Raw genomic sequence first — 27,176 nt, forward strand, 5'->3', positions numbered from 1 at the left:
TGGAAATAAATGGGGAAAAGACCCAGGACCTGCCCTGCAGAAGAAGAAGGAAATGGAGAAGGAAGACCAAGAGGAGGAGATGATCTTATAACTACCAATGGCTTTTTTCATTAGAGCCTGGAACTGTGCTGGGCTGGGAAAGACAAGAGTGTTAAGAAACAAGATCCACTTTCAGAAAGATAACAGTAATTGTTGTTAAAAATAACATTGTTATTGTAACTTCCTTGGTTTGGTTTGGTTTCGTTACTTTTTTGTGGCAAAATATGCATAGCATGACATTTACCATTTTAATCATTTCTAAGTGTGCAATTCAGTGGCATTAAGTACATTCACACTGTTGTGCAATCGTTATTCCACCATCCATCTCCAGAATTTTTTCATCTTCCCAAACTGAAACTCTGTACCCATGAACACTAACTCCCCTTCCACCCTCCCCCCAGCCACCACCATTAGACGTTTTGTCTGTGATTTTGACTACTCTAGGTTCCTGGTAAAAGTGGAATCAAACAATAAATTTGTCCTTTTGTGACTGGTTCATTTCACTTAGCATAATGTCTTCAAGGTTCACCTGTATTATAGCTTTTGTCAGAATTTCATTCTTTTTTTGAAGCTGAATAATGTTCCATCTTATGTCTATACCACATTTTGTTTACCCCTTCATCCATCAATGGACACTTTGCTGCTTCCGCATCTTGGCTACTTTGAATAATGTTACTATGAGCATGAGCATACAAATACCTCTTCGTGATCCTGCTTTCATTTCTTTTGGGTGTGTACCCAGAAACGGAATTGCTGAGCTTCCCTGGTGGCGCAGTGGTTAAGAATCCACCTGCCAATGCAGGGGACACGGGTTCGAGCCCTGGTCCAGAAAGATCCCACATGCTGCAGAGCACATAAGCCCGTGTGCCACAACTACTGAGCCTGCGCTCTAGAGCCCACGAGCCACAACAACTGAAGCCTGCGCACCTAGAGCCCATGCTCCGCAACAAGGGAAGCCACGGCAATGAGAAGCCTGCGCAACGCAATGAAGAGTAGCCCCCGCTCGCCGCAACTAGAGAAAGCCCGCGCACAGCAACGAAGACCCAACGCAGCCAAAAATAAATTAAAAAAAAAAAAAAGAAGAAATGGAATCGCTGGATCAAACGGTAATTCTACATTTAATTTTTCGAGGGACCACCATTTTGTTTTCCACAGTGGCTGCACCATTTCACATTCCTACTATCAGGGCACAAGGTTTTATTTTCTCCATATCCTCATCAACAGTTATCATTTTCCGTTTTTTAAATAATAGCCATCTTCGGGAATTCCCTGGCAGTCCAGTGGAGCTTCCACTCCAGGGGGCACAGGTTCCATCCCTGGTTGGAGAACTAGGATCCCGCAAGAAACGAGTTACAGCCGCAAAAAAAAAAAAAAAAGTAATAGTAGCCATCCTAATGGGTGTGAGGTGATATCTCAGTGTGGTTTTAATTTGCATTTTCCTAATGATAATGACGCTGAGCATCTTCTCATGTGCTGATTGCTCAACCGTATGTCTTCTTTGGAGAGATGTCTATTCAGGTCCTTTGGTTTTCTTTTACACGACCATATGCTGCCTTTGTGTTTTGTGCCAGGCACTCAAGCAAGCTCCACAGATGCATTACTGTATTGCATTTAACCTCACTACAAGCCAACGAAGGGTTGCTGTTCCCATTTTACAGGTGAGGAAACTGAGGCTCCTTTCATGACTTGCTACCTAAGAAGGGCAGAGAGGGCCTTGAGGCAGGCCTGGCTGAGACCACTGAGCCTCACTGCATGTCAGGCAGGGGAGACCCGTGGGAAGGCAGCCAGGTGGGCTCAGGGGACAGGGACCCAGTGCACCCTGGTCCAGAAGAACTGGTCTTGGCATCTCACAGTGCTCCTTCCTGCCTTTTGCAGCACTTTCCTCCTCCTTTTCCTCCTTCCCTTCCCCTTTCCCTCCTTTCCAGTCTGAGTCACTAATGTCTCCTCCTTACCTGCCAAGATCTGAGAAACTCTTAGCACCTCGGTGAGAATAGCTCCTACCCCTAGAGGATTTTCATTTTCAAAGGCTTGAACTAGAACAGAAGTGCCCAGAAAGACCCTCTAGAGGCCCTGACTGGGAAGTCTGAATCTAACGTGGGGTGAGACACTGGAGACAGGGCAAGCCGACCCCAGCCCCGCCCCCATTCCCATGACCTGGTGACTGGCTCTTTTTTTTGCTTTGCACGAGGAAGCGTTACCCAACTATTCACTAGGCCTTAATACAATGGGCTGTTGGCACAGCTACAAACTAACTGACACCTACTATATTCCAGACACTGTTCTGAACATTTTACCTGTATTCACTCATCTCATCCTCCCACCGGCCCCACTGAGAGATGCAGAAAGCGAGCCTCAGAGCGGTGAGATAAGCAGCTCAAACTCGCACTGCTTTCTTTTCCCCCACTGCTCTCAAGTGGTCCAGCCAGCACTCCAGCCTAAGCGGCCTGCTGTCAAAACCTGAACTTAGCTGCTACTTCATCCCACCTACGATTTTCTCCTAGAAGAATTTAGAGACAGATAGCCATGATAGTTAGACAGGTAAACAGATAGAGAGAGATAGACTGACAGACAACTGGGGGAGAGGAAGCGGAAGAAGAAGGACTTTTTCCCCCATTCCTGACTTTTCCTTGGTTGTGAAGTAGCTCCACCACCAAAGCCCGCTCCTCACTCACTCCTCCCCAGGGGAGGAAGTTTCTGTTGCCTATTGTTTGCACCTCCCACTCAACACCTATCCATTCTGTTCTTTCTCTGACCCAGGGAGGCTGACTCCCCTTGACTTCTGGCTTTCAGTTGGGCTCAGCCATTGGGAGGCACCAGCAAGGGTCAGAGGATGGCAAGTGCCCTACTGCTAGCAACTTCTGCATCCTCCTGTGGCCAGGGATCCTGCCCTATAACCCCCTCCACGGCTACAGCTTCTCTAAATGGAATCCCTCTGTCTTCCTGGCATCCATAGGGCAGGTAAGGCCTTCCAGCTATTGCTAGCCTTAGAGGGCCACACCACTGCGTATCTGTTCCTTCACTCCGTCCACACCTCTGTAATTCTCCCTTCCCTTCTCTTCATAAACTTTCCGTCCCAGCTCTTCAGACTCTCCCAAGAAGTTCAGACATCAGATGGGGAAGAGGGCTATTTTTGGTGGACCCTACACGCACGCGCACACACGCACACATATATACACATGCACACCACCACATGTATACACATACACACATAGATACATATGTACACACACGTTTGAATACACGCACACACATGTATACATATACACCCATGCATACACATATATCTACAGATGCACACATACAAACACACAAACACACACACACACTCACAGCCCAAATACTGGGAGGACACAAGCCAAAATGTTCACGGTGCTTGTCTATGGGCAATAGGATTATAGATGATTGTTTCTGTTTTTTCTTTATGCATTTCTAGATTTTCTATGATATTCATGACAATTTTTTTTTAATGTTCTTTCTTTGTTCAAAGAAATGCTGATCCATTGGTGAGAAGGCAGAGCCAATGGTGGGGGTGTGGGGGTTGGGGTGTGGATATATTTAGGGGTCAGGGCTTCTTCTGGTTTCCCCTGAAATAACACTAGGAAGAGAGGGACCTCCCCTGCCTTTGCAAAGACCCCTCCTCAAGACTTCCCATGGCCATCATGGAGCTCTGAGCCCACCCCTGCTTCCCCACCAAGGGAGGGGAAGGCCCACCTTGAGGCCTTGAGCAGAGGAAAGGCCGTTACAAGCCCCTCCTTGCCCCCCAAAGTGGCCAGAAGTGTCCTCTAGCCCTCTGCCTGGGCCCTTGTACCCCTGTAGCCCCTGTGCCCAGCTGCGGAGCCCACCCTGAAATCCCCTGCTCCCCACCTGTGAGAAGAGTCAAAGGTGGGCCCAATTCTGAGGACAGCCAGGGTTTCCCAGGCAGTCCTCAGAACTGGGGAGTCAGGTCAAGATCACTGGGCAAGAAGGGCAAATGGCCCTCACCCAGGCAGGGGCTGGGTCCCAAAGCCCACCAGCCCTCACCAGAGTTGTGCAGCGAGAAAAAGAAGTTTCCCACGCCCCCGGTCCTCACTTCCATATTCTCTCTGTCACCCTACCACCCCCCTCACTGCACCCAGTTCAATTCTCTCTCGGGAACAGCTCTGAGATCAGAGACACTCCCTGACAACAATAGCAGGTCAGATGGGAAAGTGTTGCCTCCCAGGGGTATTTACCTTTGAAATAGAGGAATCTTAGAAAGGCAGCTCCAAAGAGGGCCTTTCAATGGAGCACCTCCAGGCAGTGGTTGGGGTAGTCTGTTGAGAAGTAGGTGTCACACTGCCCTTGCACCAGACCCTAATCAACTTGCTACTGCATTTCAAAGTAGGGTCAACCAGGACCAGCCAGGTCACAGCCCATGGCTGCTTCTGAGAAGCTACTCTAACAAGGATCTAGCAACACCAGAGGTAGGAACCAGCTATTGAGATGGGAAATTGGGTCCAAGCAAATGAGTCCGCACTCCACCCCACTCCCCAGCTCTGCAGAACCTTCCAGGAAGCTGCAGTCAACAGTTTCTGTGGGTGGCGAACAGCCCCAGGCCCAGAAGTTTAAAATCCTGTGTTCTGCACCCAGCTGTCTCCTCATTTGCTGTGTGATGTTATTAGGCAAGATAAACCTCTCTGAGCCTTGTGTCATGACGGGCAATAGGAAGAGAGTGGATTAGATGGCTCTAAGGTCCCCTCCAGCTCCAGTGTGCTATGATCTCCCTCTCCTTTCCCTCCCTCCCCCTCCCAGTCCCCCTGTCCCTCACATACCCCTGCCCCAAAGAATGCATATCAAAATGAAAGCAGAGGGACTTCCCTGGTGGCGCAGTGGTTAAGAATCTGCCTGCCAATGCAGGGGACATGGGTTCGAGCCCTGGTCCGGGAAGATCCCACATGCACCACAACTACTGAGCCTGCACTCTAGGGACCACAAGCCGCAACTACTGAGCCCACGGGCTGCAGCTACTGAAGCCTGTGCACCTAGAGCCCGTGCTCCACAACAAGAGAAGCCACTGCAATGAGAAGCCCGCGCACCGCAACGAAGAGTAGCCCCCGCTCGCCGCAACCAGAGAAAGTCCGCGCACAGCTTCCCAATGCAGCCAAAAACAAATAAATAAAAATAACTTTAAAAAAAAAGACGAAGACAGAGAGGGGGTTGGGGGGGAGGGATAAAACAGGAGATTGGGATTAACATATACACACTACTATACATAAAATAGATAACCAACAGGGACCTACTGTATAGCACAGGGAACTATACTCAATATTTTGTAATAACCTATAAGGGAAAAGAATCTGAAAAAAAGAATATATATATATATATAACTGAATCACTGCACTGTACACTTGAAACTAACACGATATTGTAAATCAACTAGACTTCAATTAAAAAAAAAAAAAAAGACAAAGGCAGAGAGTTTGGCTCACCTCAGATCAGAGACTTCTGGAAACTGCAATAAGCCTGCGGCTCACATTGGATCAACCGCAGCCAGCTGTCCTAGGGACTGAAAGAGCTTCTCTTCCCAGGTCACGCAAAGGTCCAGGCCTAGCTAAAGGGCCTGCTCCATGCTCAGCTTGAGTTGCTCAGCCCACATCCAGGATTAACCAACACTCCTCACTGGCTCTCTGGTTTCAAAACAAAACTTTTGAAAGAAAACTGCATTCAGTGGAAAATCCCCCAGTAACAAGACTCCTGGGAGCATTAGCGGAACACCATCTGTCAAGCATTGGTTTGCACAACCTGTGACCAAAAACAGCCTTTTAATGTCAATACCAATCACGATCATCTCACCTTGTGTATTTGGACAGCACGACTGACCTTTCAAAGCCCTTCATCTGGGCTCAATTTGGCCTCGTGCAACGTTCTGAAGTAGGCAGAGCAAGGGACTTGCAAATAACTCAGTCCTGTGCTAGAGATGGAGAAACTGAAGCCCGACAAAATAACAGAGCTGGGAAGAGAGACACTCAGAGCTGGAAGAAGTCCCCTAAGCAAAACTCAATGAGTTCCCCCACACCAGTGCACCCCAAATGTCATCTGCAGATGGCTGCCCAGCTGGCAACCTCACAACCACCTGAGCCCCTCCGCAAAGACGCCAGAGGTCTTGGATGCAGCCTCCAAAACAAGCATTTTTTAATTTCCCGTGCGATGCACAGATTTGTGGACCACTGCCCACTCCGCAGTGTTCACAGAATCTGGGGATCCTGGAAATTCCAGGCTGGAGAGATCATCAGAGCTCACTAAGCACAATCACCTGCTCGGTGCGTACCACCCCCTGCACCTCAACAAGTTCTTGGGACACAGGTTCTGCTGCAGTAAGAGAGGCTGCAAATAGCTCAGGATTAAATGAAGGAGCAGTCTCTTTCTTTCTCATATCACAGTAAACAGTAGAGGTTGAGAGGGTTGCTCCCTGGGGCCAGGGACACAGGGTTCTTCTCTGCTTTGGGTTCTTTAGGGTGTGTTGCCGTTTGAACTCCTCAGGAAACAGACTCAGAAATGGAGGTTCACATGCAGGATGAGCACCGGTGGAAAAGGGTGCAGGCTGGATTGAGCGGAGAGAGGAGTGGGGCTGTGAATCAGTCACGACCAAGGCCTCAGCCGACCCTTTGGGGCGCCCTGTAGCTGCAATGGCTTTTCAGCGTTGTCCAAGCTGAGGTAATGGGGCTGGGCCTTTATACACACACACAGAGACTGGGCATTGGTTACTGTCTGCCCCCAGGGAAGGTGTGTGACCTTGGAGCAGAAGACTCTCTTCAGCTGAGGGCACGTCTCAGCAAGGGCTGAAAGCCGGGGGCTGGCAGCTGTGGGTATAAATCCTTCGGTCCTAAAAGATAATAAGCACAGCATCCACTGTGAGGTGGTTATGGGCTGAATTGTGTCCCCTCCAAAGTTTATACATGGAAGTCCTCACCCCCAGTGCCTCAGAATGTGACTTTATTTGGAAAAATAGGGTCATCGCAGATGTAATTTGTTAAGTTTAGATGAGCTTATCCCAGAGTAGGGTGGGCCCCTAATCCAATAAGACTGGTGTCCTTATAAAAAGGGGAAACTTGGACACAGAAATGCACACAGCGAGAAAGCCACAAAGGCAAAGATTGGGGCGATGCTTCTCCAAGACAAGGAATGCCAAAGATTGCCAGCAAACCATCGGAAGCCAGTCTAGAGACATGAAATAGATCCTCTCTCACACCCCTCAGGAGAAACTAACTCTGCTGACACTTTGATTTTGGATTTCTAGCCTCCAGAAAGGCAAGACAATAAATTTCTGTTTCTTAAGCCACTAAGTTTGGGGTACTTTGTTACAGCAGCTCCAGAAAACTAGTACAGAGATGTTGCCTTCATCTACATGGTCCAAAATGGTTTACCACCATGTCCGCATTCTGGCCAGTGGAAAGGAGAAAGAGGTAGGGGAAGGCAGGCAGACCTCCTCCCTCACTTCCAGTCATATCCCATTGCTCATAACTTGATCACATGGCCATATTTGCTGCAAGGAATGCTGGGAAATGAAGTCTATATTCTGGACAGCCATGTGCCCAGGTAAAAACTCAATTACTAAAAAGAATGAGACAACAAATAAAGTGAAGTCATTCCCTTCAAGGAACACAAGTGAGCTTAGGGGAGCCAGACATAAAAACCAACACTTCACTTAGAACACCTTGCCAAGAGAGAGCTATTGCACTGGTGAGAAGCTTCCTGCTCTGGCACCCTGACAGGTAGAATTGCTGCACCAGTTAGGTGAGTCTGGACTCCAACCACTCTGGCAGAAGCAGCTCTATTTCAGCAGTCCAGCCTGGGCCAAGGAGGCACCACTTTAACTGACTTAGATCTCACTGCAACAACCTCCCCAGGGAGGCAGTGCTTCCTGCCAAAGACACCAGCAACTCTGGGTGCCCAGGTGTCTTCCCTTGTGTTCTCCCTCCCATCTCCTTCTCATTTCTGTTTTTCTAGCCCTTTCAAGATCTTTATAACAATACCCTGTATTAAATTCCCTGTATTAGAAATACCCAGCATGGTTTTTTTATTTCCTGACCAAACTTCTTCAAATTCAACATACATTTTAAGATTTTTTTCCCTACTATTTTTTGGGGGTGGGGCGAATGAAAATTTATTTAACTAGTTCCCTTTGCCTCCAGTGAGTCACACTAAGATCTGTGTGCATGTTTCTCAGAAAAATATATTTTGTATTATTAAATGAAATGGTACATATAGTACTTGGAACACGCCTACAAGTAATAGTCATTCAATCATTGGGCCATTCTTTTTGTTTAATGTTCAATTTAAAAAGCTAAGAGGGAACGATTAATGCTACCTCAATTGAGGTTTTGGAGTTATTATCCAATATCATCCCTCCAATAGTATTTTCCCCAGGAGACTTTATAAAAATATCATCTCCCCCTTTGAAGCAGATATCTATCCATTTGTGGAAAAAACTCTGGATATGCCCCTACCCAGACTGGGACATCTCTTCAGACAGGTCACAAAGGAACACACGTCCCAAGCTGAGGGCTGAAGTGCCATGGTAATAGCCAAATGTTGGTCAAGTTGATACTGACGGGCAGGAGAACAATCTTTGAGTGGTTGTCACATCTTCCAGTGTCCAGAAGCTTCTTCTTTGTTACTTATTTTAAAAGATCAAAATGTTGGGCCCAGCCTGGAAAAGAGAGCCACACTTGAATTTGGTGAGTTCCTAATAATCTTGGTATGAACTTCAAGGGGTCTCACACCAAGGAGTTTCATCAGTTTTCACAACTATATAGGTCCTTTCCCCAAAAGGAATTCTTCTCTGATCAGCTACTAAGACAAGAGTTTTCTCCAGGGTTTTATTACCACTTAAACCAGGTTGCCTCTACTGCCCCAAGCAAAGCTCCATGAAGGGGTCTGGGGATGGTTCAGTAGCTGAAACCATGAACATCCAGGCCTATTTAGAGTGCCCTGTGGTCATGAAACAGACGTCTCACCTAAACCTCCAAGACTTCCCATCATACAAGGGTCTGAGAAAGGCTTAGCTCTGTTTAGTAAGTCCTATATTGTCAATTATTTTGTATTGAGGATCAAAAGATGCAAGTTGGAACTTTAGTGAAGGATGGAGGGCAGGGTGCCTTCGGGGGTCTGGCTGTTACTTGAGTTGGGGATGGGATTGAAGGAGGAGAAGGGTGGAGAGCCAGCAGATGAAGTACCATGACAGGCTCAAAAAATACTTTAAACTGGGACCCAAGAATGACCCTTATGTGAATCAGAGTATACGAGCCTCCACGAAAGCTTGGGAAGGAAACATGACCTTCCCCTGTTCTAGTACATCTTTCAAATAATGGTGATTGAGTCACTCATTCCTTCAGTCATTCCTTACATTTGGAGAAGCAATAAATATCTTACATGCAATACTTCCTGGTGGTTACACTTGCCTACTCTGGAGTCAGATAGACCTGAGTTCAAATCTTACCTCTGGCCCTTACTACCTATGTGTCTTAGGAAAATGGTTCCATCTCTCTGAGCCTCAATGTCTTCGTATGTTAAAAGAAATGGGGGTAATAATGTCTCCCTCAAAGAGTTGCTGTGATGAGGAAATGAAATTGGTGCAAGGCACAATCCCTGACTTACAGAAACACTCGATTAACAATGGTTTTAAAAATCTGATCAGGTCATGGCAGTAAGCACACTGCCTGTACTTAAGGGATTATTAAATGCTTGTTGACCACTTGACCCATGGCCCCATGGCTCCTCTCCAGGAACCCTGACCCCAGCTAAGCCAATTAGATCTTGTCTTTTTAAAATTTTGTAAGTGATACTGAGAAATTCTGGTTCTTCTCTGTTGGTGTTTGAACCAAGAGGACAGGTAAGAACTGCAGTAGCTACTGCATGTCCCGTGTCCAGAGAAACCAAGAAAGCCTAAGGGAGGAAAGGAAGAAGAAAAGAGACTGGCAGATTGAAAAGCAGAGATGAGAAGCCATTGGGGTGGGGGGGTGGGGATTGAAGAAAAGCAACGAAGGAGGAGAGAAAAAGAAAGAGAGCTCATACTTGGTTTTCATGAGACACCCCAGGATGCTCCTATTGACCCCCGTTTTGCTTAGACTACTTGGTGAGCCTGATCTAAGACATCTTCCTTCAAGTCTCTCCTTAGCTCACTGACTCTTCTCCCATCCCTCTGCTTATAGGCACCCTAGTTCTTCCTTCTACAGTTGAAGACGTGAAGTTTAGAGCACGTTGTCTGGTAAGCATCAGAGTCAAGACTCAAACCGCATCACTCTGTCTCCCTGGGGAATGAGCGTGGCTCCAGGACTCAGGAGAACTTGGGTGAAGGGGTAGCTCTGCCCCTCGCCAGTCACGGTACCTAATCCAGCTACTCAACCTCTGAGCACCCCACCTGCCTCTGCTGTAAAATGGGAATAACAGTCTGCTCCCCTACCCTCCAGGATTATGGACGAAATACGGTATGCGAACGCTTTTTTAACTGCAAAATACGAGCCATTTATTCGTTCATATATTTTTCTATATCTCTGCCTGTCCTATGAGATTTTTAAGTTGAAGATCCCATGTCTACTTGAATGCCCCTCAAAATCACCTGGAAGTCTGCTGGTCCTTGGAAAATGTTAAGTAACTCCAAGATGAGAAATCACACACACATTTCTCTTTCTAAAGCAAAGGCTACAGATTTCATAAGGAAAGTAAATATGTTAAGAAATCACTCAGTTTCTTAACTCACATTCCCAGCTGTTCATTGGAAACATTGTGGATGGCATTTAGGGTGATTAACAAAGAAGAAATAATTTATGTGAATGTCTGTGTGTTGTTTCTCAAAGTACCTATTAAAAACACAACCGAAGAGCATGTGTTTTTCCATTCTCTGGAAAGCAAGCAATACAGAGCTGTTTTTACTCAACTATTTCCAAAACAAATCACCTTCTGTGATGGAAAATGTTGCCCTAAGGAGAGAAATTTTCAGAAAAATTCTGAGTGAGTGAAAGAAAACAGAGAACCAAGTGGAAGTTCTATTCAACGAGAACAAGAACCTTGGCCAGTAGGCCTGAATCCGTTCGCAGCCTGTGTCACTCAGCCGTCATCTACAGGAGCATTAAAGTCAGACAGACCCGGGTTCAAATCCAGCTATGATTGTTAGTGGAGTTGCCTGGGCTATCTCATCACATCCTTAAGCCTCGGCTTCCTCTGTAAAATGGGGATGAAATACTTTCCTCACAGGCTTCTGGAAAGATTGAATGAGATTACATAGTTAAAGTTCCCACCAGGGACTTACCTGGGGTTTTGTGGTTAGGACTCCGCACTTCCACTGCAGGGTCACAGGTTCGATCCCTGGTCGGGGAACTAAGATCCCGCATGCTGCATGGTGCAGACAAAAAAATAAAAAATAATAAAGTACCCACCATGTTGTAAACTTTGAATGTATCGTCATTTCTCTAGTTGCACTGGACACATTTAATCCCATTGAACATACCACACTGCCTATACAGCATCTCTTAGGTCTAAGAACCATGCTCTTCCTAGTGATGTCTACTAGAATATTCTAGTCCCCAAAACTGAGATTTTTAAGCCTCTCATCCTGGTATCTAAAAGAATAGGGATTGGATAGAGAAAGGCAAAAATGATTTTGTTCTCTCGTTTTTATTTATTATTGTAAACGACATTGACAACTGTGAAAAAGGTGGAAAGGAGACCCACCAAACGAGGGATATCGGTGCCTGTGGTGTGTGAGGAGGGTAAGGTGGGGAGAAGAAGGAGGTAGAGGAGGTAGACCGAGAAAGAAGGCAGGAGAGAATTTTCACTGTATCAGTAATTTTAAAATTTCATTCATATAAAAAGATTTGAGGGAAAAAAGATAAAATGTCAACAGCAGGTCAAAGTGGCAGCTATGTGAATGTTTGTTGTAATGTTCTTTGTACCTTTCTGCATGTTTCACTATCAAAATTCTTTCTAACTAAACAAACTTTTCATTATAACCATAATTCATTTTTAAAATTTATTCATTTATTTCCTTTTGGCTGCGTTGTGTCTTCGTTGTTGCTCACAGGCTTCCTCTAGTTGCAGCGAGCAGGGCCTACTCTGTGTTGCTGTGTGCGGGCTTCTCATTGCAGTGGCTTCTCTTGCTGCGGAGCACGGTCTCTAGGCACGCGGGCTTCAGTAGTTGTAGCACGTGGGCTCAGTAGTTGTGGTGCACGGGCTTTGTTGCTCCGCTGCATGTGGGATCTTCCCGGACCAGGGATCGATCCCATGTCCGCTGCATTGGCAGGCGGATTCTTAACCACTGCACCACCAGGGAAGTCCCCATAATACATTTTTAATGGCAAGAACCTCACCAGCATCCTGATTACTCTAGCAACCTATGTCATTTGTATCCTGTTTCTTTTTCTCAGCTTTGCACCTGAGCATAGCTGGTTTACAGAGCATAATGTATAATCCATCACCACATAAGGAGGTGCCAGGATAGCAGAATAGTGGCCCCCGGTGTGTTTCGTGGGGCAGTGTGCTTAACCCACATAACAGGGCAGAAGGTAGATGGTTTGCGTTACCAACAGCCAGGTACCTGTTGTCTTAAGTGCAGCCAGCTTCAAGGATTTTTGTTGTTGTTTCTACCAACCTGGTCCTTGGGTTTGCACGTTCTGCATCATAAGATAACATCTGCTTGCTTCAGCTCTTCCTCAGTCACTGACTCATCGATTCCTTCTAGAAGTCTATTGAGTATCTCTCTGTACGTGGCCCTGTGCTGGGCCCAGGGAAAGTGAATGAGTCAGACCAGGTGGTCACCCTCAATAACTCAGGGTCAAATGTGAGAGACGGACGGGGAAGCATCCCACGAGTGGTTACACAGGTGATGAGATATGAGGATGGTGGAGAGAAGCAGAAGGCGTGGGTGGCACAGAGGAGACTGAAGGACAAGGGACGAGTCTCCAGAAGAGCTGAGAGCTGGAAAGGGTCTTGAAGGAAGAATAAGCGTTTGCTAACATTTCAAACTTGGGAGATTATTTTGTGTTTTTAAATCCAGATGTTTGAGCTTATATTTTAAAAAGCAGAAGATCTGTCAATGCTGGGGAAGAGTTCTACAGGCTGAAAGTCAGCTGGACCTGAGTGGAAGGCTGGGTGCCTGAGCAGGTGAAGGGATTCTGCAGCCAAACCTCGTCAGACTCAACTGACAGGATACGGGCCGGCGGGGGCTACGCGCACCCCTTTGGCCTCTCTCAACTTTGGGGGGAAGGAAGGGAGCATTGGCTCCTGCAGGCTAGAGGAGGCTGGATTCAGAGAGGCTCCTTCCTGGGACCTTCCAGGGCAGAGACAGATTGCAGACTGCACCCTCCTGTAGTAAGGCCAGAGCTCTTGCCTCTGGGCCAGAGAAGCCCCTGTCATGGTGAAGATTTTGGCACCAAGGGAGGCCAGCTGGGGAGACAGGTTGCGGGGCAGAGAATTTGGTTCTCTGTAGATTAGACCTCAAAGCCCGCTTCTTTCCCTATGGGCTCACAGAGAGGTGTTCCTAGGTAGACGGAGAGAGAGAGGAGTCTAGTTAAGATCTTCCCAGGCCCAGAGTTAGCTGAAATGAGAAGACAGCTGGAAAGAGTAAATAAGAGATGCCTTGACCTATAAAGCCTATAGAATGTCCCAAATGTTCATACTCTCAAACTCAATAACACGATATATTTTGTTGTGGTGATTGTTGTTCAATACTACCTACATACCAGGCGTTATTTCAGCACTTACCTCTGAATCCTTACAATATGGATAGGTTATGCGTTCTAACCCATATTGTAGAGACGAGAAACCAAAGCTCTGAGAGGGAATGTACTTGTCCTGAGTCATCCAGCTACTGAAAGATGGAGCTGGGATACTGCTCCAGTTGTCTGACTCAGAGCCCTATGATTTTTTCCACTAACTACAGCCAACTGCCCCCAACTTCTAGAAACCTAGCCTAAGAAGTTCATCTCAAACTTGAAAAATAATTTCTCATGTAGAACACTGTTCATCCCAGGACTATGTACACTATTAGAAAAATGAACACAACCTAAATGTCTAATGGTTCACAAAGTGCCTGACCCAGAGTAAGCCCTCAACAAACACCTCCTAAATGAACAAAAACGAAATAGTTAAAGAAATGATGGGCCACCACTCTTGATGGAGTATTAGATGCCCTTTCCTAAGTGCACTTAAGAAGAGTTTGTGATAATAGCTTAAAGGCTTATTATAATGTTATAGGAAAAATAAGGGCACACAATTATATATACTACCTGGTCCCAATTATGTTCAAACACATTTCGTGTAGACAAAAAGAATGTGAGAAAAATATGATATTACAGTCACTACACTTGGCTGTCAGTTTTAGACTGATGAAGATTTAAGTTTTTCTTCTTCTCTCATTTTCCAGATGATCAGTTAAAAGCTTAATTGCTCTCATAATAAAGAGGAAACACTTTGTTTCATTTAAAAGAAAACCTGACTTTCAGAATTCTAGTCTCAGACAGTGAGGACCTAGAACCGGAGCATGAGGGGAAAACTGGCTCTGCCAAACGGCCAGGCCAACAGACGGGTGCCCAGGAAGAGGCAGCTGCTCTGGAATAAAGGCTCAAAGGAGAAAGCAGAGTGGACAACAGGGACAGCATCGAGGAAGAAGGGTATTTGGGGGGGAGCGTGTGGTACAGAAAGGGCCTGGGGTTAAACAGGAGCAGGCAGCTGCACTAATACACACACAGTAAGTAGACAGGCATTAATCGGGCACCTACCTTGAGCTACTGCTATCTTATTCAGCATTTATTGTGTGCAGGGCACTAGTCACATGATCTCACTTAACCCTCACTACGAGTCTATGGTCTATAAGTTTTATTATTTCAGTTTCACAGGTTCAGAAGATAACTGACTGGAAACTATTTTAGAGGTGGAAAACACTGAAGAGTTGAGTGGCACCAGTGATTCCCAGGCTGACCTGTATATCACAAACGCTGGGATCCTCTTTCAAAGTATGGTGACGTCATTGGGCCAAGTCACCCAGCTAGCAAAATGGCCAGGTTGAGATTCACACCTTGTAACCACTATGCCACCTGGTCTGTGCAAGGTATGGCATAGCATCCAGAGTTGGGAGAGCACCTCTAATGCTCTGAGGTTGATATCATGAAGGAGACCTTGTCTTCCCACAGACCACCCCTCCCAATACGCCCCCAGACCCAGCACCCCAAGACTGATGTCACCAGCAGTCCAGAGTTTGTACCATGTATTTATTTATCCCGTGCATATACAATAAGTTTGTAGTTATGGAATATTGAGTTGGAAGGCATCCAAGGAATGACCTGGTTCGACCGTCTCTTCGACAAATGAGGAAATGGACACCCAGAGAAGTAAAAGGACTTTCTTAGGGTCACACAGCTAAGTGGTGCCTCTACTCCTAGCTCTGACTTAGCTCTGCTAGAACTGGACCCCATATGCCTTGGCTTCTAGCTCACTTTCCATTTTTCCTCTCTAGGCTTCATTCTCCCGGGTTCCATTTCATTCTTCTAAGAAGAACAATCATTAGTCCCCAAAGAGAAAGAAGGCAAGTTTGTCCCCTAAAGATTTTATTTCCAATATTCAAGGGATTCGTGCAAATGACAATAAGTAATATTAAGTTATTAAAGCAACCCCATGTAAAATGAAAACATCATCTCTCAGAAACTGGCTGCAAGATCATTTTTCAGAAATTAAAGAAAAAATAAAAGACTAGAACAGGGCAGGAAAATCACAATCTATCCAAACTGAACACATGTAAGGTCCAGCGCTTAGCCAAAGGAGGCAGAAATAGCCAATTCCTTTCAATTATGCCCCATTTTCCATCCCCAACTGGATGAGACTGTCATGTTATTGGCTTGTCAACCTTTAGGAAACTTGACCCAGCTTTTTATTTATTCAATTATCTCCCCAGCCCCAGCACTTAGCCAGAGAAAAGCATGTGGCCCAGCTAACTCACTTTTCCCCCTAGGGTTCCTCTATTTACACTTCATTGCCCAAGAAGCTTCTCACTTCTCTATTTCGTTACTTTTTATTTTCTGACGTCCCTAAAGTCCGTGCTCATACCACCTCTCCAAGCATGCGGACTCTGGAGTCAGCCTGAAGTTAGATTTTAAGCCCAGCAGAGCCATACACTATACAGGTTGCCTTGAATATTTGAGCTTTCTGAGCCTCAGTTTCCCAGTCTATAAAATGGGGTTACTAAAATGGCACATGACTTTTGTGAGAAATAAATAAGATTATGTGTGTAAATTAACCAGCACATAGTAAGCCCTCACTCAGTAAATGCTGGTTCTGTCCCCCATGACACCTGGCGTGACACACATATAATCATCCCTTTAGCTCAGGAGACCTTACTAGTTAACGTTCAGAGTACCACGAAAGATTCCAGGTGCTTTAAGACTTAGAGGACCCAAAGGGTAAGTAGTTATCAAAAAATAAATAGGAAAGTCGTGTTCCTTTTTTAAAAATCAGAATTGGGAATCCTAAGAAATAGGACTAGAGATGGAGTTGAAGAAGAACTCAACTAAAGGCATTGAGAAGTTCTGTAGAAAGAAATCTACATCCCTTGCATTTTCTAACTTATTTGGCCACAGAAACTTTTGTCAAGTAATACCTCTCAATTCCAAAAAAAAAAAACCCTGCATTCTCTTAATACACTTTTGGAACTTCTATTAACTATTTTAAGAGTATTAATAGCTATCACTGGTCACACAGACCATTTTCATCCAACGGAGGCAACAGTCTCCAAGGGGTTGCCCGACATTACACAGGTGGTACAGGAAACGTCTGTACCTAAGTCTGCCCAACTCTGAAGTCCACGCCCTTTCCCCCATACCATACGCCCTCCCAATTCTATCTGAATCCTACCCCCTTCTTCCCAAGCTGAGCTGTGGCTGGTCCTTTTCTCTAAGTCCCACTGAATCAAACATTTTACCAAAACTCCATGATCAAGTGATGGAGAGAGTTTGCCTTTGGTAAACAAATATGCATTGTGAATCTCTGCAAGACACTGCCCAGACTTCATCTACCTCTGGACTCTTCTTTCACAGAGAATCTCGTGGTACATTTTCTGGAAATATTTCATTGGAGTCTCTATCTGAAGTCACCAGGGAGGTGGAATTCTGGTTGTTTTAGCATAGTTGAGTCCTGATCTTTTTTTAACATGTGACTGAAGTAGAAGTTAAGGACTACGTTCTTACACAGCTCCATCTCCAGTCACATGTATGACTTTGAGGCAACCCTCAAGACTCCGCCTCTCTACATTTCTGAGGTTCCAGCTCTGCAATGAACTGGGTATACGTGATAGCTAACCTTTGGGTCTCCCAACATGCACATGAGGTAATCTGGGTTTATTATTTCATAAAGACTTAGGTTTTGAAGTCCAATTACTTGGGTTGGAATCCTGGGTCTATCACCTACTGTGTGACCTTGAGCAAGTTACTTAACCTCTCTGTTCCTCAGTTCTCTCATCTGTCAAATGAGATTAAATCAGAGAACAACTGTCCTGAAGGGTTTCAAATGCTTGATAAGTGTTATTTTCATTATTATTACCATTAGCCTTATTGCAAAGTGCTGCCCAAGAGGTTACAAATCCCCAAAAGCCCTGGTTTCTGGACAGAGCTGACCTCTCACCCACAAAGCTCATTCTCTCCTCCCCTTCTCTCCTGCTTCCTCCCCACTCCTTCCAACTCCACCTCCCACCCCCTTCTCAGCCTCCCAGTCTGAATCCCTCAGAAGGGAGTCTCCAACAAGCCTAAAAAAAAAAAAAAAAAAGCCTAAATGTAAACCACCCTGCCCGAGGATAGAGGGGCTGACCTCTCACAGCTGGACCAGGCTCGCAGCGGCCAGTAGAGCACAAGGTCAGGGGCAGCAGAGAGATTGGCCAGGTCGCCAGCCCATTCACTAACAGCTGGCACCCTGCCTGTCCCCAGCCCCAGGGCCTCTGGGGCCATTGTGAGGCAGGAGCCCTCCTGCTCTGCTGGGCTCAGCCACTTGGACCCCAGAGCTGCCCCCAGAAGGGGCTCACACCACCAGGGGGGCTTCACTGCTGCAGCTGGACCAGGGAGAAGCTGGTGTGGTGTGAGGGAGGGGGAGGAGAGCACAAGGATGGGGGCGGGGAGGTGGACAACAGGTAAACACTAGGAGTTTCACCAAAAGCAGGGGCTTTTTACCTGATGATTAAGAGGGAGTGCTTGGGAAGGGAACAGGTGAGCTCAAACAAGGCTGCACCACCATGCCACCCCCCACTCCCCCCACCCCGTCCCCATGTCACCCGGCCCCTCCGTGCCTCAGCTCACTGAAAGGACCAAGTAAATTGTTCATTTGGCTTCAAGACACCTCTCTTGACTTCTGAGGAAGTGAACGTGGACAAGAGGGACGGATTTACTGAAGATGGGGAGGAAGATGAGGTCAGCAAAGTGAATGAGGACCAGATCAAAGAGTTGGGATTTGGTCCTGAAAATTATAGGGGGTGAGGGGGTAATTTTATTTTCACTGTTGTAAAAGTGACATAGTGAGTATAATGCTCACTTGCTGATTTCCCTCCCAACGGACATACCCTTTCTCCTGGCAGTAGTAGCTCAGATTTCCTTAGGAGAACCACCTCTCTACAACCCTTAGAGGTAGAGGGAGGGCATGTGACCCAAACCCAGCCAATCAGAGCACAGAATTCCCCAAGCCACAGTGATTGATTTAGAGACAAGCTTATCACAATAATTCTATCCTCCTGACTTCATAGGGATTGTTTCAGGAATATTCACCCAAGTTGTTCCACTCAAAGTGACTCTTGGGATTCGTGCAAGCACTATTGGTAAAAGAGTGCCTTTTTTAGGCTAGATTGGACCTAGAAGGGTTTAAACCTAGAGAAGGTGGTTAAAATAGCTCTCTTGCTACCATAGAAAGTCTGAAACTAATGCAAAAAATGAGAAAGCAGGAAAGCAGAGTCAAGAGATAGAGAGACATGGAGTCCCGATGATACTATTGCACCTCTGGGTAAAGCTGGGCCAAATTTATCCTGGACTTCTTAGTTAAATAAACTTTAAACTCCTTTTTTTTTTTTTCTTTTGGTCTTTTGCCTGTTGAGTTGGGTTTTCTTGAACTTGCAGCCAAAAGAGCCCTAATGGATACAATCAAATCTGGTTTTAGAATGGGCATGCCATCTGTTCGGAGGGGGATGACCAAGAGGCTCCTGCACTGGAGGCAGGAAGACCCAGAACTTCAAAGCTAGAGACTGTACTAACCCACTTTCTCTAAGAAAGGCTTCCATAACAGACAGCCGCAAGCTTCCAATGGTCTACAGCAACCAAAATGCATTTCTCATTCATGTTGCTCGTTGGCTGCGGGCGGGCTGTGGCCTTGTGGCTCCACTCCGGATACCTTCCCCATTCCAGGATCCCCAGAATTATAATTTCTTAGACTTTGTTTGATCAGCCCTAACCTGCTCTCTGTTCTCACTAAATGCCTGGGAGAAACCAGCTCAGATAATGATTCTGGAGAATTTTCTCTTTTGCCCTGACCAACATCCAGCAATCAGTGCAGGGAAGCGTACTGTGCGAGTGAGCGGAAGGGAACAGAGGACTGGGAACATCTCACCTCACTCTCCAAAGTGGAACGTCAAGGGAGCAGCTGGGGAGCGGGGAAGAGCTCTAGACTGGGACACAAGAGACCTGGGTCCTCGCCCTTACTCTGCCACTGGTGACCCACGTGACTGCGAGCAAGTTACTTTAATCCGGGACTCAGTTTCTCCGTCTGTCAAGTGAAGTGCTTGAATCCAATCACCTCCAAAGTCTTTTTTTTCCAAGGTTTCTTTTTAAATTTATTAATTAATTTATTTTTTGGCTGCGTTGGTTCTTCGTTGCTGCACGCGGGCTTTCTCTAGTTGTGGCGAGGGGGGTTACTCTTCATTGTGGTGTGCGGGCTTCTCACTGCGGTGGCTTCTCTTGTTGTGGAGCACGGGCTCTAGGCGCTCAGGCTTCGGTAGTTGTGGCTCACGGGCTCTAGAGCACAGGCTCAGTATTTGTGATGCACGGGCTTAGTTGCTCCGCGGCATGTGGGATCTTCCCGGGCCAGGGATCGAACCTGTGTCCCCTGCATTGGCAGGCAGATTCTTAACCACTGCACCACCAGAAAAGTGCTAAGTTTTTTTGTTTTTTAATATGGACCTTTTTTTTTTTTTTTTTGCAGTACGCGGGCCTCTCACTGTTGTGGCCTCTCCTGTTGTGGAGCACAGGCTCCGGACACACAGGCTCAGCGGCCATGGCTCACAGGCCCAGCTGCTCCGCGGCATGTGGGATCTTCCCGGACTGGGACATGAACCCGTGTCCCCTGCATCGGCAGGCGGACTCTCAACCACTGTGCCACCAGGGAAGCCCTATGTGGGCCATTTTTAAAGTCTTTACTGAATTTGTTACAACATTGCTTCTGTTTTATGTTTTGGTTTTCTGGCTGCGAGGCATGTGGGATCTTAGCTCCCTGACCAGGGATCAAACCTGCACCCCCTGCATTGGAAGGCGAAGTCTTAATCACTAGACTGCCAGGGAAGTCCCACCTCCAAAGTCTTGACAGTGGATTGTGTTACTGTTCCAATCAGTCACTGCCTTTCTCGTAAGCAGATTAAACATCCCTGCCCATTGCCACACAGCTTTTGGTGCTTCCATTGATGTTGGGCTTGGCCATAAACTTGCTTTGGCAAATTGAATGTGGGCAGATGTGACAGAGCCACCACTGAGAAGAGACTTTTAGAGCCATCGTGTGGTTCAGTTACCGCTCTGTTACTTTCTGCCATGAGACTAATAGGAGCCGTTCGTCAGCTATAATTCTGCAACGTCTTAAAAAAATGGATTTAGATTTGGAATTGGAGGTTTGGGGCTCCTTCCTTTTATTGTGACTTGATTTTTTTTAACCACATTTTAATGCTGCAGAGGAGAAGAAAAAGTAATAGTTCTTGAATATCTAGAAGGTGTTAGACACTGATAGATTTGATATATGTGTTAACTTTATTGTATTAGCTTTCCTGGGAAATTAGGAATTTTAAAAAATATTTCTGAAGTGACATGCTTCTCTCCCCTCCCTAATTTCTTTTTGTAGAACCTCTGAGGTTACACAAAATATAAGAGAAGCCCTATCATCACATGATACTACTATCTTAGACTTCTGAACAGCCAAATATTCCATATAACATATTTCAAACACTAACCATAGACATTAAGAATTTTGGAGAAGTCACAGTCTGAAAAACTCATTTACCTTGGCGCCACCAGGACTGATCTTCCAGATCTGGGCGGGGTATTTGGGTGTGTGCTCAGCCTCCCAGTGTTCTGGGATTCCACTGGACCCAGTGACCTGCATCCTGTCCCAGAATCACTTCCAGCAGGGACTCCCTCAGTGGAGTCAGGCAGGAAACTTCTCCAGTCTCCCTAGCTGGACCTCTACGTCTCTGATCCAGAAAGAGAGGGTGGACCATGCATCCAGTAATGGTTACCAGCTGAGGGAAATGGATACATTCTATACCCTTCACTGGCCCTCACTGTATCTTTGCCTCTCTTCCTACTGTCTCCCCTCCAGCTCTGTTGCCTCTATTTTAATTTCTCCCAGAGTCACCATCAGTTCTAAGGGTCTCTCTCTACCGAATTTTTTCTTCAACTGGTACATTAGCTCATCCAACCCTCAAGATAAGCTCGGAGTGATGGATACTGTTAGCTCCATTATGCAGATAAGGAAGTGAGGCTCAGAAAGGAAACTGATAGATTTTGGCCACACAGCTGTGGAACCAGCATTTGAAACCACACGTGGCAGACTCCAAAGCCACAGATGCTGAAACTCATTCATTCATAGATAGGATAGAGTCCCTACCACCTCCAAATCCTGTGTGAAACGGAAATAAATGGTCGATGAGACCCACTCCTCATGTAGTTTACTCCAAATTCACTCAACAGATATTGCCTGAGTTCCCACCAAGTGCCTGGACCATAGTGGCTTATAAGCTACTAGCAAATCCAGACAAATTCCCAAGCAACTAACAGTGCAATTGGCTAAGTGCTACAGTGATGCGAAGTCAAGGGGTGATAACAGAGGGAGATCCACAAACCTTGGAATAAGCCTACCCAACCCCACTCTCTCCAATTCCAATCGTCCCCTTCCTTAACAGCTCATCAAAAGCAAGGGACCTGTAGGGATTTAGAATATGCTGACCTTTGGCCTATCCTCTTCAGCTATAGAAAACCGTACTGGAGCAGTGCCTTAGGCCAGGATTAATTTCCGTCCAAGAAATCAGGCAGTGTACTTTCAGCTCAGTCGTGGGAGGGTGCAGGGAGAAAGTCTGAGATGGTTCTGGAGAAATCCAGAAGTGGTTCTGCAGTCAATTACTGATGGTGAGTGAAAAATGAAGTCAGGTCCCTGACAGCAAGGCCCAAGAGAAGCAGCAAAATACCACAGAACCCCTATTCTCTGTGGCCCTGAGGACACGATGTCTAAAAATAGACACACTACCACTGGATCTGCTGTGGATTTCACAACTGCTGGCCCAGCACAAAATGTTTGGCTTGGGCCAAGTCAGGATGCAATGAAAACCAGCCGGGAAGCTGAGCATGACCAAGATCAACATTCGCCAGGACAACAGCAACCCCTCCGTCCATCAGGACTGGACCGTGAAAGCAAAGTTACCCACTGCCCTCGGTTCTTGTTCAACTTACAGAAAACTTGCCTCGCGTGCCAGGGACTTTCTAAGACATTGCATTTCAGGGACACTGGGGTGGAGGTACTGGTGGGAGTTTGCCCTGAGAACTGGAAAATTAGTGAGCGATGTCCATAATTTCAGTGTAAGGCGAAACACACTACAGGCGTGGGATGTGGCTGGATGGGATAAGAAAACATTTTAAAGAGAAAATAATTACAAACACATGAGAGGGAGAAAGGGTACGGCCCGGGCTAGAAATGTGTAAAGGAATAAAAGGAAAACAGGAAAAGATTTGGCATTATATTTGTGGGCTTAAAACCCATTTTAAAGTTGACAGTTCTACTCTACTGGCAAACCTCTATTTTTATAGTTCATGAGATATTATTTACTAAGTAGGTAGCATGTGCCAGAAGCTGCTCTCAACTCTTCCCATGTATTATTTCATCTAAACCTCATACCAACCTTGGGGCAGATACTAAGAATATTCCCATTTTTCAGATAAGGTAAGCAATTTGGACTCTTTAAAGCTTGAACAGTCCTCAGCAATCATCTCAGCCAGTGGTTCCAAAGCTGAAAGGTATATCAGAATTACCTAGGAAACCCTTCAGAATCTGGAACCCTATTCTAGATCCCACCACCCTCAGTTGGAAAAAGCATAGGAGAGGGTCCAGGAATCTGTGTTTACAGAGCACCCCCAAATGATTCTCATGTACAGCCTTGTTTGGAATCTACTTGCAAATCCAACTGAACTCTTCACTTTCCAGATCAGAAAACTGAAGCCCAGAGAGTTCTAGTGACATGCCCGAGGTAATCAGCCTGCTGGCTGCAGAATCAGGCCTAGAACCCAGGGCTTGCAATATGGCGCTCTTGCCATCATATCATACATTCCTCACTGGATCCTAAATGGGGGAAAGGTGGTTTCTTTCTCTCCCACTGCATCACTAGATTTGGCATCACATTCACCCACCTCTTGCCCACTCCCTGAGTTCAACTCAATTCAGTGCAATTAAACACAATTTTACTGAACACCTGCTGAAAGCTATACACTGTCCTCGGTGCTAGGAATCCCACAGTGAAGGAGACGAACATGCCCTCTTGCCCTCATAGAGCTTAAAGAGCAGCAGAAAAGAACCATCTTTTAAAAGGTAACCAGATTCCTGAATGAACTGGAATCAGTTGAAAGCAACTTTATTTTCTCATTGCTGCCTCTTCAAACCTGCTCTGTCTTCCTGTTCCTTGGAAATCTTAGGTATCTTCAATGGACCCTATATTTATTCTGGCCACTCTCAGATATTAAAGAATAATCTCACGTTCTGGGTAATTTATAAAGTCCCACTTAGTCTAATGGCAAAGTTCCAATCTTTCATCCAGTTAAAAAGCCCTCCCCCAGCCTCGTCTTGGTACTGACTCAGGCTGGGAAGCTGCAATAGGGAAAGGGATTGTATGGGCTCCTTTGCTGATCCTTGCCCTTCTTCCCCACCCACTGTTTCACTGGCAGGAAGGAGAGGTGAGAGAGGTAAAGAAGGTGAGACTGTTGTATGGAGCCAGGGTCATCTGTACTGGTCGAATGTCCTCATTCATGCAGATGTGCAAACACTGGTTCTTTCTCCCACAGGGACTTCCTCTCCACTCCCTTCTGCCATTGATGGAATTGGCCTCCTATAATTCCCTGATATGGGCCATGCCTTCCCCAGCTGACCTCTCAACCCCTCACTTCCAGCCATCTGTCCTATTCAGACACTCTACTGGAGTCACCTTGTGCCTCACAAGGGATCTCTTGGATGGAGGCCCCTCTTAAGATAACTCAAGCCTGGCTCCTCCTTCTTGGGACAATACTCAGGCTCCCATTGGCAATGCGAGGACTGTTCATACCAGTGCGGTCCTTCTTCCTCTTTCTTTTTCATTTATTTGTTTGTTTGTTTGTTTTTGGCTGCATTGGGTCTTCGTTGCTGCACGCGGGCTTTCTCTAGTTGCAGCAAGCGGGGGCTACTCTTTGTTGCAGTGCGCGGGCTTCTCATTGCAGTGGCTTCTCTTGTTGTGGAGCAAGGGCTCTAGGCGCGTGGGCTTCAGTAGTTGTAGCATGCAGGCTCAGTAGTTGTGGCGCACGGGCTTAGCTGCTCTGTGGCATGTGGGATCTTCCCGGACCAGGGCTCGAACCCGTGTCCTCTGCATTGGCAGGCAGCTTCCTAAGCACTGCGCCACCAGGGAAGTCCCTTTCTTTCTCTTTCTCATCAAGGCAATTCCAGTCTGACTCTCTCTTTAGACCCTCCAGGCGTAGTTGTGCACCAGTCACTAAGTCCCTTCAATGCCAGGGACTTTTCCAAGTGATTCTCAGAAGTCCTCCGCATCTGGTTCCAAGGAAGGCGAGAGAAGGATGCCCCTTCCTCTCCCCACTCTGACTACTCGCTCTCCAGTCTCTCTTCCTCGGTCCTCACTCCTATCCCATTGTTTGTCCTCCATGTGTCTTAGCTCATGTGGGTGATGAGCTAAGCACTTTTTTAAACAACAACTGATTTCACAATCTCTTAGCAAGTACTACACAGATGGTCTCAACCTTGGGTACTTTGCCAAAACACCAAAAGTCAAATGTAACATCCTGTTACACGAGAAATTACAAATTCAGAGTGCCAAGGGAACATACAGCAAGGGCATTTGGGGCTAGCCCACTTTGGTTTACTAAGATATTTCCCTCACAGCCCTCAGCTAAGGTACCAAGTCCCTCCTTTTCTAGGCCTCAATAGAGACTGGCTTTCCAGAAGGCAAATGAGTAGGTCTTCGCTAGAGCGCACAATTCACCCATCCCACTCGACCAGAATAACCGCTGCTCTGCACTGTACAGTATAGATTTAACTTTATACACGTGTGGACTCTATATACATCTGTCCGTATCTTTAAAAGCACAGATTGTAAATACCTGTGAAGGTAGCCGAGGATATCTCTAGAGTGATGATGACGGCGATGATGGTGCTTCTGCTGCTGATGATAATGAGGACAACAATATTGATGATATCGGTTAACAATGACGATGATGATTAGGGGTGAAGAAGCAAAGAGAAATGATGGACTCATACTTCCCAGCAGTTCTAACTATTAACATATTGTCCAGCCTTCTAGATCCAACTCAAAAATCTAGCACTTCCATCGATACCATTCCAAAGATGTGAAATGTCTTATTGAACACCTTCTCTGTGTTGAAGAGCACATTGTAGTAGCCAGCCTCCAAGATGGTCCCCAGTGACCTTCATATTCTGGTATTCACACCTTTGTGCAGTTCCCGTCCACACTGAATAGGGCTGACCTATGTTACCAAAAGAATTTTGTGGAAATGGCGTGTGACTTTTGAGTCTAGGCCATTTTTTTAAACTGCAATTTCTACCTTGATCTCCCTTTGAACATTCACTCAGTAGAAAGTCAGCTACCATGTTGAGAGGACATCAGCAACCTTCTGGAGAGGTCCACACGGTGAAGAACTGAGGTCTCCTGCCAACAGCCAGCTCAGACCTGTCAGCCATGGGCACAAGCCATCTGAGAACAGGGTCCTGCAGCTTCAAGTAAGCCTTCAGACAGCTGCAGCCCCAGCTGACACTTTGATTTTAACCTCATGGGAGAACTTTAGCACCCAAGGTAAATAGCTCCTGAGTTTCTTACTTATAGAAAATGTGTGAGATAATAAATATTCATTGTTGTTTTAAGCTGATAACTTTTGGGATAATTTGTGACATAGCAATAGAAAACTAATATATTATGGTGGTTAAAAGCGTGGCTCGGGCTTCCCTGGTGGCGCAGTGGTTGAGAGTCCGCCTGCCGATGCAGGGGACACGGGTTCGTGCCCGGGTCCGGGAAGATCCCACATGCCGCGGAGCGGCTGGGCCCGTGAGCCATGGCCGCTGAGCCTGCGCGTCCGGAGCCTGTGCTCCGCTACCGGAGAGGCCACAACAGTGAGAGGCCCGCGTACTGCCAAAAAAAAAAAAAAAAAAAAAATTAAAAAATAAAAGCATGGCTCTATGATTACAGTGCCTGGATTCAAATTTCATCTCGACCACTGATTCCTGTGTGATTTGGACAAATTATTTAACGTCTCTGAATCTAAGTTTCCTCATCTGAAAAATGAGGAAACAAGAATACTTGCTTCATCAACTCAGAGAAGATTCAACTAAATGAGATGAGCCAGTAAGGCACTTAGCACAGGATGTGGCATAAAGAAGGCACCAAATAAATATTAGTTATTATTGTTAAGCCCTGCAGCAGCTTTCCTGATATCCCACATGAAACGAACCCTTCCTTCTCTGAATTCTGAGAGTGTTTGCTATCGTTTTGTCAAAACAGAAAGGGAATGGGAATGGAATTGACATTATCTGACCATGAGTTACTTACTATACCGGGGACTTGCCACATATTATCACATTTGATCTTTGCATAGTCCTAGGAATGTAAGGGAGTTGCAACCAAGGCATTTAAGTCTTGCTCAATCTAA

General features: G+C 46.2%; 2 long non-coding RNA genes across 2 annotated transcripts in view; both read right to left on the bottom strand.

Annotated features, from left to right (window-relative positions):
• LOC136792289 (uncharacterized) overlaps positions 1–27,176 on the bottom strand; it is a 50,216-nt gene that overhangs the window by 2,570 nt on the left and 20,470 nt on the right. The window lies entirely within an intron of this gene.
• On the bottom strand, positions 6,204–11,359 carry LOC136792290 (uncharacterized). Its single transcript, XR_010835908.1, has 3 exons — positions 11,306–11,359; positions 8,505–8,707; positions 6,204–6,880 (listed from the first exon to the last, which is right to left on the bottom strand). It is a non-coding gene; the product is annotated as an uncharacterized lncRNA (long non-coding RNA).

This window comes from Kogia breviceps, chromosome 12 (assembly GCF_026419965.1).
Source record: "Kogia breviceps isolate mKogBre1 chromosome 12, mKogBre1 haplotype 1, whole genome shotgun sequence".
Classification (NCBI taxonomy): Eukaryota; Metazoa; Chordata; class Mammalia; order Artiodactyla; family Physeteridae; genus Kogia; species Kogia breviceps.